This window comes from Atractosteus spatula, chromosome 10 (genome assembly GCF_055471065.1).
Source record: "Atractosteus spatula isolate fAtrSpa1 chromosome 10, fAtrSpa1.hap1, whole genome shotgun sequence".
NCBI classification, from domain to species: domain Eukaryota; kingdom Metazoa; phylum Chordata; class Actinopteri; order Semionotiformes; family Lepisosteidae; genus Atractosteus; species Atractosteus spatula.
In genome coordinates this window covers 11,973,108-11,988,721 of record NC_142715.1, presented here as the reverse complement: position 1 = coordinate 11,988,721, position 15,614 = coordinate 11,973,108, and the positions used below count along the sequence as shown (strand labels likewise).

Genomic DNA, 15,614 nt, shown 5'->3' with positions numbered 1-15,614 from the left:
TCCCTTTGTCTACTGATTACAGATGTGTGTCATTATCAGAACAAGTAGATACAACATTAATTAATGATCAGTTAATCTGGCCTGATTTCATGTCACTGCCACTTACAGAGTGCTACATATGGAAAATAATCTGCATACATTATAATTGCATCTGTATATTTAGATGCATAAAAGCATCTCACACACAGAAAAATGAAGAAAATAACTCTTACCACCATTCAACCCAGGACACAGCAGCGAGGCTCAAATTTTAGACTTTTCAATCTGAACTGATGACCCTTCCTTTCTAATGAGCTTTTCAAAGACTGAATGTAACCTACTGTATATGTTGTTGTTTTTTGTGCTGAATGATTTTTTTTTTAAATCTTAATTACTCGGATAAGACAATAAGACTAGTGTTGATAAGATGATTGTTGAGCAGGCATCTGAACACACAGAATGAAAGTCTCATTCCTGCTCAGTGGCTTTTCTGGTTCTCCTTTTAGTTTAATTTAACTTTTTATATTTGCAGAGGAAATGTTTAATATGTTGTTAATCTGATTTATTTACTACACATTGAATGTACTGTATCACTTTGAATTAACCTTTTAAATAAAGCTTTACTTTTCATTGATCTGGTAAAAGTCATTTTCCTGGTCAGTAATAAAATAGTGAAAATGACAGTAGAATCTTGCACAACAATGTATCAAGCTAAGATTGTTTTCCTCTCTAGCAATTTTGGAATTATGTTTTAGAGTAGTACAGCTGTGAGCTTTTGAAAGGACGTACATTGTGTTTCCACATCATACTTCCTGATACAAATAATGTTTCCATGATGATAGAACTTCACAGATCCAGCAGCTTGGTAAATAAGTATAATAATACTGTAGCCAGATGATGAATATCAAGGTATTGAGTGCTCAGTGTGTAACGAACAGTTCTTTCCGGACCCTATGCGGACGACACAATCTGAAGAAGTGGGGGAACACTAGGGAAACGTCATGCAGGAATACGGGGCTGAAGACAGGGGGGCGTGTCCAAGGTGCGCTGGTGCACGGGGGAGGTGTGGCCGAGGCGAACAATCCAAAAGAGTAGTCCTTAGGGAATATCCAAAACACAAGGGTAAGTCCAAAACCAGGAGATCCATCAGAACAAAGAATTAAAAACCACGAAGGCCGGGTCGGAACTGGCGGACGGGGAACAGGAACGGGAACAGAGGTTAAAACCTTAATGGGACCAGGCGCTTCCAGGTCCCGGACTCGCACGATATGGAAATCAGATGCAGAGCCCGGATGAGCGTCAGCGCCTGGCTTTTAAGGTGGGCTGGGAATGGGAAACAGGTGCAGAGAATAAAGTCTTGAGTGAAAGGGCTGGAGCACCCTTAAGGAGGGGGGACTATAATCGTGACACAGTGCTTCGGGTTTAACTTCCCTGGCTGAGGAAAGCATAGTGCTGGTAAGAGATCAGTGTCTTCACATCCCCTCCCCAGGGAGAAAATCCTGCAGCAGTGGTGTTGCAGTGGAGGGAGGGGATAGAAAAGAGGTGCCCAGCACCCTCTGTAGCCAGAGAGCTGTTATTAGCAGGGAAGCAGAAGTACGAGGTTAGAATTTGACCTCCACCTAAACTTATCTGAATAACATTATATACAGATGCAGCCACTCAGAACACACAGTATTTCTTCCAGTAAAAGTTGTGCGGTGCCTTATGCAATTCACTGGCCAAAGACGATCAATAGGTTGCACTTAAATGTTAGTGAAACATTTACTTCATTTATTCTGTTTCTCTACTGTGCATGTTTGAATCTACTTAATATTGAATATTAATATGGAATTTTACAACTAAGGCTAAATTTTGGTAGCTGAAAATAAAAACAGAAGTACTATTTAGCACAATTTTGTTTTGATTTGAACCAATGTTTGCATCTCAATAATCCATTCATCCTTGAAAGAAGCAAAGACAGATGTGTTTTGAATCTCACAATGATCCTGTTCTCCATCCAAAAGAAAGGTTTAATGTGATCCCACTAGAAAAAAAGTCAATTTCCATCTGAAATGATGTCCCTTCAAACAATTTGTAATATCTCTAGAAGTTTATACAGTAGAAGCCTGGTTAATTGCTTAAATTTAAACTAATCAGGACTATGGGAATGAGATTTGATTTTGAACTGGGATTTAAATAAATAGGAACACTGCACTCCATTGTGCTTTTTGTATGACAAAAGGTGGGATTCCTGTGTTTTTGATAACTCAGTTGTTAGAGCGGAGGAATATAGTGGGAACAGTGAGGAATCCTTCGGTCTCTGGTTTGAATCTGGCTGGAAGAAAGGTGTTTTTTATTTTCTTTAATCAAAAAGTGAAAATTTGTCATTCACTTAGACGTCCAACGAAAGCTGAGTGAAAGGTGAAGAGCCTCCTGTTCTGAATTCTCCTCACGTTTTCTGGGCTTGTAGACTCCTCACTCTTCCTAAAAGTGCTGCAGATAAAGGTAGTTGTCGGGAGTTCAGTTCAGTGGTAGAGCACATGCCACTCATGTATGAGGCTGTTTCCATTCAGCGGGGTCATCATCCTAGATTTCTTCCTAAACGCGATATCTTTCCTTACTCGTGTGGCTTCCCTCGTGTGTGAATTTCAGCGCGACACATACACATTTATCTGTTTTATAGAGATTCTATTTTAAATCAGTTAAAACGAAAGAAGCACTAATTAAATACATGTAGAAAACACATCTATCTAATTGACAAAAAGGGGCGATGTATTAGTAGTAGTGGAGCTGAGCTCTCAGTAGTGCAGTTGATGTTGTTAAATCACTTATTATGTTTTTAAACCACTATACTAAGCACTGGCATGGTGGTGTGTGCAATCCTACCCAACCTTTCTATCGACTGTATGAGTCTCCTGTTCCATCTCCAAATCTTTCCACACATTTTGCCTGTTTCACCACCGTTATCATTAGACTATAGCCACTAATACGAGAATACTGTTCTGAAAGACTGTCTTAAATAATAATGTTGAAAAGGGTAATGATAACAGTTTCTTCATTAAGGTAACCATACATTTGCCTGTATAGTACAACTTATTATCTGTATCTGCAAATCCCCAATATTATCTCATGAGAAACAGAAGTGTAGAGTCAAATCAAATTAAATAATACAACAAATCTATTCAATTAACACCCAGATGTAACAGAACTCATTTAAGACTTACACCCCTTTAAATATGTATTTCCTTAATTTCAGTTCTCTCCACCGGGATACCTGGAAATTCACAAAAGCATAATACAGCTACTAAAGTACTAATGTTAAAGATAACATTAAACTTTATTATTTAGATATCACACTTTTATTAATAAAATATGTATTGATAAAATTCCTTGTGAATAATTGTAGTGTCTGGAAAGCAATTTTAGTTAAATATAAAAATAATTTTCAAACAAGTGGTGCATCAGTTCATTACTTAATGACGATATTATTTCCACTACATTCAGGACAGTTCTAATGTAATCTATTGTTCCGCTTAGTCTGCTACTTCAGTAACATCTAATGGGCAGCTGCTGTTATTTTAGGTTTGTTGCAATTGAGAACAGGTTCAGTACAGAGCTGCTGACAAATTTCAGAGGCCAAGTTTGTTGCAACTGACCCGTTGTAGCTACCAATCAGCAACAAGGAGAAACAAACATCAGTTTTGCCTTTTTTTAAAAAAAAAGGGAAACAGAGTAGTAGTTATTGAGGTCATTTCAGGTACAATGTAAGAACTAAAGTTAACTAGTCCCAGAGTAATGCGTGGGGTCCTATTAACAGAAAAAAAATAGTTGTAACCCAAAAACACAACAAACACAAAATGAGAAGTCTTCCGGGAACCTAGGTAAATCCCTGTAGTTGTCTAACAACTATAAAAAAACAACCAAACGCAACAACTTCAAAAGAAAAAGAACATTTAAAAACAAATCTGGGGAACAACAAAAACAGAATCTAATGCAAGAGCTTTATTAAGTCTTCAGTGCTCCACTCACCTCGGTAGACCTCTCTCATATATTTGTGTGCAGGTCAACTGGAGGTACACATTCCATGCTGAAAAGAGAAGGAAACACAATTTTTCAGCTGTGGAGCCTTCTTTGATTGTGACTCGAAATAAACCTTTACCTTTACTTGTTCGTTTGATGTTAATTTATCTCCATCAAATACCTAAGAGTATCTAAACTCGACAGTTGCTTTCAGTAGCTGAAGATACTGCGCCAGGTGAGGCTTGAACTCACAACCTCAACATGACTCCGCTGTGCACTGCTGTATAAGTACCACGCGCTGACCGATTGCGCCACTGGAGCTGTGTGAGTTGTGCTCCTCATACAGACTGACGCTGCAGAAACAAAGGGTGAAAACGGTTTTGGTTGTGGATCCATCTCCTCATGGGGAAAAGCAACAGTAAAATAGCAAGGAAAATACAAGAAAAGAAACTGAAAGAATTGTGCTAACAGCAAAGAGGGACGGAGGGAGGTGGTCGGACAAGTAAATCAACCCGGCGGATTATTTGTAGGGACATTTTTGAGTCAATCAGCACACGGATCTCTTCATGTGCCTTAAGCTGTGCAGTTTGTATTTTCGATGTCGATAGGTTTCTTCAGAAGTCCAGTAAATTGACAATAATGGAGAACTAGCTGATGCACCCCGTCGTGAAGACCCTCTATAAGGTGATTGCATGTTTCATTTTCAAGTCGCCTCCTTTACACGCAATTGCAGCCCCGAAACTGAGAGAAAGCATGAGAAATGGCTTCAATTTCAATGTGAATCGCAGTACAGGCTCGATGGCTTCACATCTTCCATCGATCACATAAAATTGCAGTAAAGCGCTCTAAATACGACTCTAAAGTACTGGGAAAGATGATTATTTTGAGCGTGCCTCCCAGGGTCTGCTACGAGGCTGAAGTTGGCTTCTTATTCGCCAGCTTCTTCTTCGCGTTTTTCGTTCAACCTTAAATGCTGCTGCTGTGATGTTATGTCGCCTTTCGCCTGTAGATGGATCTCTTCGATCAGTACTAATCCGGCTGGAATACTGTAGACATCCTCAGTGAAAGGGAATATCCAAATAAATAGCGACTGTCCAAATTATATTTTTGTATGGAATATATTTCAGAAAATCGCAAACCAATTTTGAAAACTCACCATAACACGGACTTACACTGGGAAAAGGTGATTGTACTTTCTGCTTATTGCTACGGCCTTCCCCCCCAATTATGAAAATGTCTCACAGTTCTGACACCGACGTGTGAAAGACAATGTAACAGACTATCAAAATCCTGAAGTACAAAACATTTTAATGCACCAGTTTTTTTAAATATGACCCTCTGATCTTGGCATGTCAGAATACATTGGGAAAAAGTATGGCACGAATTGCACGAATTGCAATAGCACACATTGTTGAGAATATCACTGACCTTGCCGATATTTGCAGGGGTTACGAATATTTTGTACATGTTGAACTACAACACGTAAAATTTGAGCTCCTTAGTCAATATCACCGGGAATGTCCAATAATGACGAACATCAGTAGCTCCAAGGAAACTTAGACTCGCACATGGAGTTTTATCTTTGAATGGAGGGTGGGAGAATTCATTTATACTCTCGTTGCTCATTAGCTAAATTATTTTAAAAATATGACACAGATTTGTTCAAGAAACTTATAATCGCCTTAAAGAGAGTCTTCTTGAAGATGTGCACCAGCTAGCTCTCCACTGTCAATTGACAGGACTTTAGAAGAAACTGTTCTCATACAACCAACATACAAATTACACATCTTAAGTCACATGAAGAGAAATCCTTGTACTAAATAACATAAAACTGTTGCTGCAAATTATCACCAAGCTGTTTTATGTGTCTGACCACCTCTCTCCTACTTTGCAGAGAGCACAATTCTTTCTGTTTCTTCATCGCTATTTTACTGTCTCTTTCCCCCACGTGGAGATGGATCCACAGCAGAAACTTTTGGTCCGTTCCTGTTACTCTGTCCGATTGAAAGAGCTGTATTAAAGGCACTCCCATCTCTGCAGGAAAGTTATTGCTGCTCTCAACACAATATACTGCAGCCAAATGTGATAGCGATACTGTCACTGCCTGTGGGCCACGTATTCCTGCTGTCAGCCTATTATGTCATGTCCATCCACACCCAGAAACATTACTGCTGTAGCACAAGAGTTATACAGGCGCAGTCAATAGAGCATGAATCTCTTAATCTCAGAACTGTGGGTTCAGCCCCCACATTGGGTCCCTCTGTGTCAATTTGATCCCCCCAATCCTCCTAGCAGGACCTGATGGCGTAACAGTGATACCCAGTACCTTATATGACCTTTGCGTAATTCAACTTTCTTTCCACTTGATTCAGATTTTGATCTGAAATCATCGGCCAAAGAAGAGTTTGTCTAAACAGAGGGAGATCTGCTCACAAGCAAGTATTAAACACTTCAGCATTTACTGTTCGAATACCACACTTTGTCAAAACACTGCCGCTTCTTAAGCTAATAAGTAATGGTTTTTGAGCACGCATTGTATTGTTAATGCTTATATTAAAAAAGCATACATTCACATAATGGAATTTGGACTGAACAAAGTAGTCCAGCCCCTTTACAACATTACATACCCACTGATTAAAGCTTAAAACTACAGCAGCAGGAGTAACAATAATGGCAACAACATGTTTGGAGTTCGGCATTTCATTTATTCTTCGGATATATCGTATCGGAATGAACTGCCTGAGATAAAAGAGCAATTGCGGCTTCAGATCGTTTTTACAGAGCATTACGTTGTTCTGTTCATACTGACTATACGCTTTAAATTTGTCATTTACTGCAAGCGTTGCTTTTCCAGGCTTTTCGGAGATTCCTCGCATTTGAGCCAGCACTAAAATATTTCATTCCCGACGCTGAATACATCGTGGAAACGGTATTTGCAACGGAATGCTGTCACACATGAAACCTTTTTGTTATTCGGTTCTGAAGTTTGAAAATGAAAATAAAACGGGGGTCACTTCATAGGCTTGAAAGAAGTCCAAGCAGCATAAAAACCCGCGAATTCTCAAAAAGGCTGCACCTTTCTTCTGCTGCTTTTATAAATCAGCCTTAAACATTTGAATGCATACCTTACTGCTGCTAATCACATTCACGTGTTTACGAAGCTTTTTTCTGTCAGTTATGTTTTTGCTAAGTAGTTTCTCCGTTTTCCTCGTACTGTGATTGTCAGCGAGCACAACAAGACTGAAACAGTGTAAAGGCAGGTAAAAAAGACAGGGTAAAACGCCTGACTGTCGGGAGTGGGATTTGAACCCGTGCCTCTATTTGGAGAGCGAAACACAAAGCTTAAAAGACACGAATCTGTGAATTTGCTGTTTTAAAACGCTCGACTATCCTGAAGAAATGGGTGCTGATTGCACCAGTTGCATCCGATTTTCCGTAACTTTAGGACGATTGATACGACTGGACGAACAAAATTTGTGGCGTTTAGCATGACATGGAAAACGGTACCGGAGCATTCGGGTCCGGACTACCAGACTCAGAAACAGTTTTTACCCCCGCACTATCAAACTATTAAACTCCCAGCCTCTCTCACTCTCACCTATGATCTGAACCTCACAGTGCCTTCTTTCTTACCAAAAACCCAAACACACATTGAAAATCTACCTCTACCATACATCTCAAAAGCTCACTCCCCATAATTTCTATCCCTTTATTTCATTCTTTTGATACATGTTTTTGCACATAACCTGTTACCTTTTTGTTGTTTTGCACACTGCCTGTTGTTGTTTTTTGCACATCGGCTGTTGTCTCTGTCTATCTTTTGTAATACAATTGTATTGTTGTTGTGTTGTTGTGTTTTTTTCTTTGTACTACTTATGTCCGAGAGCTAGCTAAATAGCATTTCGTTATACCATATACCTGTGTATAAGTATAATGACAATAAACTTGAACTTGAACTTGACATAGTCTTGCAGGCAGTATATTATTTTATCGTTTACTCGTTTAAAAAAACACGGTCTTCTCGTTCCTAAGTCAGATTTTTAGTGCTTTCGAACGTTACTTCCAACCTGGACTGACAGCTCACCCGATCTGTTTGTGATCAGACCATGGAGTGGGGGGCTGTACCAAGCGCACGTTCCTTCCCAATGCTGAGGTGATCATTCGGAAGATGGGTGTGAAGAGAAACAAGCTTTGTCGACTAAAAAACAAGGCAGGATATGCAAGAATACTAATCACTGGCGACAGTTATGCTCTCTTACTATTGAGACTCCTACATTGTGAGTTTTTGAAGACTTTGAAACTAAAGGAAAGCAGTGACAAGTGAAACAGGCACAGGTGGGGTTTGAGCCCATGATCTTCGGTTTACGAGACCGACGCCTTACCGCTTGGCCACCGCGCCTTCAAGCAAACAGGGGAATAATGTTGTTCAAATTATTTTTTTTCTGAATCTGGTTTACATCGCCTGGAGGCAGCAACAACAATAAAAGGGATACTTAACAAGGAGATACGCAGTAGCAGTGCGACTCCAACAGATGCTCCTGAAGAGACTGGAGGTTTAAGCCAGCTCCTTAGAGCGCTCGGCCGCGTTACTCTCAACAGCGGCTCTTCAGCTCTTGTTGTTTGACCTAGTGGTTTTATAACGCGTGGAAACGACCGCAACTTCGTTTTCTGAGATGCTTTCTCTCACGTGGTGAAATCTCGACCTCTTTGGCATCTCTGGCTATAGTTCTTCAGTAGAGCAGGCTTTCACACCTCTGCTTATAGTGCCCTTGAAGTCATTTTATTTTTACAGGAAGACGCATTCCCTAACGATCTCTCCTGTTTTAGAAATGCTTCATAAGTCGTGTTTGATTCAACGGACAAACAGTATACTAATTGTACAATGCAGATCTATGCGGCATTCGTACTGGATTTGACTGGGATTCTGAAATACTTCTTGCAAAGGTATTCAGACTTTCTAGAACCTATATTACAACCACAGACCTGAAACTCCCTAGCTTCCAATCTCTGATGTTGCTGTCCTTAAACTCGGACGTGATGTTCTGCAGACGTGTGCATAATGTCCTGTTTTCTTACAGTGTAGACATTTTGCTGTTCACGCTCCGCATTCATCTGCTTTGTGCGTTGTTAGTCCGCACCTGTAACATGTAATGTCAGCCGTCCCCTGTTCTTCTATATCTCTAGCATGACTGCGTCCTGCTGCTCGGCTTTTGTTTGTAAAGTTTGAGCGAGCGCCCCGTTCAGTGTCACTTTGTCACTGTGGTCAGAAAGCATTCTTGATTCTGCTTGAGCTGCTTCATGAATTCTAGCGACTTTAAGAGCTCTTTCTAAAGTCAGCCCTTCCTCCTGCAGCTCCGAGGTTCAGTAGAAGCGGTGGAAAAAGCTGGGCATAAGCAAAGCTTCTCGGCGCGGTTGCCATATCTTCCATGGCGCAAGCTAAACGAAAAGTCCGAAAATTCAGAAGCTCGTTTCTACCAGCAAGAGAACTAAAATCTGCAGTGTTCTGCTCGCTTTGAGTCCGTCAAGCACTCATCTCTCGTCGCCATAAATGTTGTGTATCTTAATAAAGAGACGTTTTTATATTATTTTAACTATTTTATTAACTACACAGATCACGCCCTTACACCTTATATTCCCGCCTTCTACTCTCTCGTTCTGTTGTCTCACGATGTCTACTCACAATACTACATTTAGCATGACTTCTTGTTGCAGTTGAGCTCAAAGCTGGAGATGATCTCCATATTCTACCGCAGTAACTAGTCCGAAACGTAGTATACAGTACACACTTTTTAAGTAAAGTCAGGTTGTTAAAAAAATAAACCAGCGCCCTGTCACAGAAACGTACCCCAGTCTCCCGCACAACAAGCGGGGGTACTCAGCACTATACTAACGAGGAGCGCTTGTCTGCAGCTGAGCGTCAGCTCTGTTTACTGTCAGCAGTCATTTCCTCATTTCCAAAGACTTTTTCACCTGCTCTCAGCTTTTAAAGACGATCATAAACGCTCAAGAAGTAATTCATGTCAGTTTGAAGTCTGTTTCTGTTGTCTCAGCTCTTGATAAAGAAAAGCCGTGCGTGGGAGACTCCCTCTCTGAAGAAGTTTGCCGTCACCCTGCGAGGGAGAAGAGCCATCAATCACCGAGGCAACCACTGAGACAGTTAACATTGAACACGTGAAATGCGAGATGTTGTGATTTTTTTCCCGCTTAAGGCTTCTATCGTTTCTACTCTAACGAGAAAGACCTCTTTATTAGAAGTGAGATTTTAACAAACGTCTCCAGGGGTAACTGCGATCTGAACGCAATGCCTTAGACCACCAGCCATCTTGCCTGTGGTACTTATAATGAAGTATATATTTTATTTCTACTCGTTGATAAGAAAAGTGAAATCATGTAATTAGGGATATGTCCTTTTTTCATGGGGAAAACTAGCCCGAGCAAATGTAAAGTTTAGAGCAGCGCTCAATAAAAATGATCAGAACCCGAAAGCCTTCTTATGCGGATCAGTATATTCCGATACCACTGGTTCTGCAGAAGAAATAAGAAAAGCCGAACTCAAAGCAGAAATGTGTTGCCATTACGGGTACTCTGTCTGCAGCTGCTTTAATATCTACTCACACCGTGTTGCCATTAAGGCTACCTAGTTAAAAACAAAACTTATCGTCACCTTTTTGAACGTGATTATTAGACACCCGTTAAATCTCAACCGAGGTTTCTTGAGAGATCGTTCAGCGAGCGAGTAATAAAAAACTACTTCGCTTCCAACCTCTGCTGTCGCTGTGAACTCGGACGTGATGTTCTGCAGATGTGCAGTGTGCCTTTCCTCTTGTCGTATTCAAGAGTACTCACTGTGTGAGCTCCTCACTGCGTGTCCTGTACTCTACTGTGATTTCAATTAGATTATCTATGTGGAGTGTAGTAACATGATCTACTTGAACATTTTCGGTTTGTGAAATGAAACACTAAAGAAAATACAAGCAATGGACATTTAAAATAACCACAGTAAAGCTAGAAGAGTGAAAGATAAAAGACTATTTAGAATGACATTCACAATAGACTTAAGAACAGTACAACCGCCCGAACAGGGACTTGAACCCTGGGCCCTCAGATTAAAAGTCTGATGCGCTACCGACTGAGCTATCCGGGCTCTGAAAGAAACTCGACACTGTCGGGATCCTCGCAAGTTACGTGTCTCTTGTGCCGAAGAGCAGTCATACCTGACCCGTCTGGAATGACCACTGACAGACTTTATCCAGAAGCGACGGCACCACTCCCAGTAGAATGAGTGAGAAATACAGCATGACATGGGGAGGTAAGGGGCTCCCGCAATTAATCTTTCCTCACATTACTGATTTTTTCAATAGCATTTTGACCTTTTTTCACATTCAGATTTTTTTTCACATTTAATACAATCTTTTAATCAACAACATTAAAAAGAAAACAAATGGAACATTTTTTGGAACAATAATTAAAAAAAAACTTTCAATGCCTTGGTTGTATATGTGTGCACACTCTTTATAAAGGGAGTTGCAACAGTGCTGAAATTTAAAGAGCATTTCTGTAGAGAAAACAGCATTTTTTCTGCCTTGATGTTAAGCTTAGGGAGCCTGTCTTTTAGAAATTCTATTTCTTAACACCTTGCACAGCCTCCTGACAGACTAACAAATATTTTTTGGAGAAATTGGCTCACACACCGGAAGACACTAACGTTTATTTACGTTAGAGTATGTGAATAACAGTTTAACCGAAAAAGTTTGTAATTGTGATTTTGTTAAAATTCAATAAATCGTCTATCAACAGTAAGAAATTATTAAGAAATTGTTTTATTTCATAAACTATAAGACAATTAAGAGAGTTTATAGGTCATATCCGTCGCTTATGTTCTTTTAACTCTAGCGTTCAGGATCCAAACCCAGGTGCGGACGGTTGTGTTTCTTGAATCTCTTGTAATCATCAAAAGTCGATGTGTAGTCCTTCAGTACTTTCTCGAGTTGTGCCATGGATATTTTATTCGATCAATACTTGTCATGCTCTTTTGCATTTACCTAAACAAACGGAAAAAGTTCAAAGTGTGTTTATGGCTGTGCTTCACATCTAGACGAGAGCATTTGTAACAGTACAGGACACGCAGTGAGGAGTTCGTGAAGCTTTCAGTTTAGTGCGGAGTTCAGAAGGAGGATTCGCTCGCTGAATGATCTCTCAAGAAATCCCGGGTGAGATTCAACCGGTGTTTTCTGCAACAGTCACGACAAGTGTGAAGCAATCTCTGGATTTCCTGAATTTGAACTAAATTACTAGTTCAAATAATTTAGGATTTAACAGAACTAAATGAGGTACATTTAAAACAGCAGCGCAACTCTGCGGCACGTCGAGTTTAATTGTGTAAACCTGGCTCTCTCTGAACACGAGCAAAGAGTTCTCACTCAACAGAAGATTGCAATGTGAGTACTGTAATATAAAGCACCTGGAGATGCCAGGGATTGAACCCGGGACCTCAAACATGCGAAGCATGCGCTCTACCACTGAGCTACATCCCCGATGGAAAAGGTAGTGGAACAGACTTAGAGATGTGCAGATGCTCACTGATCACAATCCACCATTCATGAAGAATGCCTGCAGTTTCCTACTTTCGCGTTTCCTCTACTACAGAGTAAATTAATGGGAATGAAGAAATAAGGAAGGAAAAATAATCGCATTGAAGCTTCAAGAGACTGGGCAAAAATTAATATATTATTTTTGTATCCAGTCACACGTGCGACGGTGGTTAATTCCCAGACGGGGGAGTGCTTTTTTTCTACCTCCTTACTCGACTGTCTTTCAATTCTGTTTTATTTGAAAGCTTTTTACATCTTTTATGTGCTCTTGATTAAACTATGCATAGAAAAACAGCACTACTGATGATTTTCATGGACCGATGCACACTTGTTCTGTACAACTCGAGTGATAAAGCCCTGTCTGCAAATGTTGTAACGCCCCAACCACAGGAATGGTAACAGGAAGGATCGTGTTCTTATTTGATAAGTCCTTTTGAGATGTCTTGTCAATGCACACAGGCGTTAGAGCTGAATAATTTACTTTTAGTGGTGTTTTTAAACAAAGATGGAACATGTTATTTCTATACCAGGAAGAAAGGAGCAGACTTTTACTTTAAGAGGCAAAAACGACACCTTATCAAAGCTAATATTAATTAAAATGACATCACAACAAAAGAGTGGAGCCTTGAGTGAATTAAAATTAGTTCTCATTGGACGTCTGTGTCTCCTTAACTTTGTAGGTGAGAGAGAGGATTGTGATTATTTGCAGGTGCTTCTCGGAAGTGCGTTGGTGCTACAGGTGCCTTCCAAATAATTAAATCGGGTTTGAATCCCAGCCAGTACAAACCCAAATCTTTTCAAGATAATCTGTGGTCCGTTAACACATCTTTTGAAACACTACAACAGGTAACACCCCGTGTGAAACATCATGAGCATCTGTTAAACCTCTCTACCTGCCCGTTCCTCAAAGAGACATGACGAGGGTCTGAAGGGACATTTTGAGCCGTAGAAACATTTTATCATTCCGTACTTTCCTGTGCAGTCAGGTCAGTTCCACTTCAACTGCGCCCGACAATGGAGGTCGTTTTGAAAACAACGAGAGTAAAGAGACACTGCACGTCTGCAGAACATCACGTCCGAGTTTAAGGACAGCAACATCAGAGATTGGAAGCTAGGGAGTTTCAGGTCTGTGGTTGTATTATAGGTTCTAGAAAGTCTGAATACCTTTGCAAGAAGTATTTCAGAATCCCAGTCAAATCCAGTACGAATGCCGCATAGATCTGCATTGTACAATTAGTATACTGTTTGTCCGTTGAATCAAACACGCCTTATAAAGCATTTCTAAAACAGGAGAGGTCGTTAGGGAATGCGTCTTCCTGTAAAAATAAAATGACTTCAAGGGCACTATAAGCAGAGGTGTGAAAGCCTGCTCTACAGAAGAACTAAAGCCAGAGATGCCAAAGAGGTCGAGATTTCACCACGTGAGAGAAAGCATCTCAGAAAACGAAGTTGCGGTCGTTTCCACGCGTTATAAAACCACTAGGTCAAACAACAAGAGCTAAAGAGCCGCTGTTGAGAGTAACGCGGCCGAGCGTTCTAAGGAGCTGACTTAAACCTCCAGTCTCTTCAGGAGCATCTGTTGGAGTCGCACTGCTACAGCGTATCTCCTTGTTAAGTATCCCTTTTATTGTTGTTGCTGCCTCCAGGCGATGTAAACCAGAGTCAGAAAAAAAATAATTTGAACAACATTATTCCCCCCTTTACTCAAAGGGACGGTGGCCAAGTGGTAACGCGTCTGTCTCGTAAACCGAAGATCGTGGGTTCAAACCCCGCCTGTGCCTGTTTCTTTTGTCACTGCTTTCCTTTAGTTTCAAAGTCTTCAAAAAACTCGCAATGTAGGAGTCTCAATAGTAAGAGAGCATAACTGTCGCCAGTGATTAGTATTCTTGCATATCCTGCCTTGTTTTTTAGTCGACAAAGCTTGTCTCTCTTCACACCCATCTTCCGAATGATCGCCTCAGCATTGGGAAGGAACGTGCGCTTGGTACAGCCCCCCACTCCATGGTCTGATCACAAACAGTTCGGGTGAGCTGTCAGTCCAGGTTGGAAGTAACGTTCGAAAGCACTAAAAATCTGAGTTAGGAACGAGAAGACCGTGTTTTTTTAAACGAGTAAACGATAAAATAATATACTGCCTGCAAGACTATGTCAAGTTCAAGTTCAAGTTTATTGTCATTATACTCATACGCAGGTATATGGTATAACGAAATGCTATTTAGCTAGCTCTCGGACATAAGTAGTACAAAGAAAAAAACACAACAACAATACAATTGTATAACAAAAGAAAGACAGAGACAACAGCCGATGTGCAAAAAACAACAACAGGCAGTGTGCAAAACAACAAAAAGGTAACAGGTTATGTGCAAAAACATGCATCAAAAGAATGAAATAAAGGGATAGAAATTATGGGGAGTGAACTTTTGACATGTATGGTAGAGGTAGATTTTCAATGTGTGTTTGGGTTTTTGGTAAGAAAAAAGGCACTGTGAGATTCAGATCATAGGTGAGAGGTGAGGTCACAGTGAGAGAGGCTGGGAGTTTAATAGTTTGATAGTGCGGGGGTAAAAACTGTTTCTGAGTCTGGTAGTCCGGACCCGAATGCTACGGTACCGTTTTCCATGTCATGCTAAACGCCACAAATTGTGTTCAACCAGTCGTATCAATCGTCCTAAAGTTACGGAAAATCGGATGCAACTACTGCAATCAGCACACATTTCTTCAGGATAATCGAGCGGTTTAAAACAGCAAATTCACATATTCGTGTCTTTTAAGCTTTGTGTTTCGCTCTCCAAATAGAGGCACGGGTTCAAATCGCACTCCCGACAGTCAGGCGTTTTACCCTGTCTTTTTTACCTGCCTTTACACTGTTTCAGTCTTGTTGTGCTCGCTGACAATCACAGTACGAGGAAAACGGAGAAACTAGCAAAAACATAACGGACAGAAAAAAGCTTCGTAAACACGTGAATGTGATTAGCAGCAGTAAGGTATGCATTCAAATGTTTAAGGCTGATTTATAAAAGCAGCAGAAGAAAGGTGCAGCCTTTG

The 15,614-nt window shown here is 40.5% G+C and overlaps 2 non-coding genes across 2 annotated transcripts; both read right to left on the bottom strand.

Moving 5' to 3' along the window:
- Window positions 1–8,305: 8,305 nt before the first annotated feature.
- On the bottom strand, window positions 8,306–8,377 carry trnat-cgu (transfer RNA threonine (anticodon CGU)). The gene has a single exon. It is a non-coding gene; the product is annotated as a tRNA-Thr (tRNA).
- A 4,063-nt stretch (window positions 8,378–12,440) lies between these two features.
- Window positions 12,441–12,512, bottom strand: trnaa-cgc (transfer RNA alanine (anticodon CGC)). The gene has a single exon. It is a non-coding gene; the product is annotated as a tRNA-Ala (tRNA).
- Window positions 12,513–15,614: the final 3,102 nt, after the last annotated feature.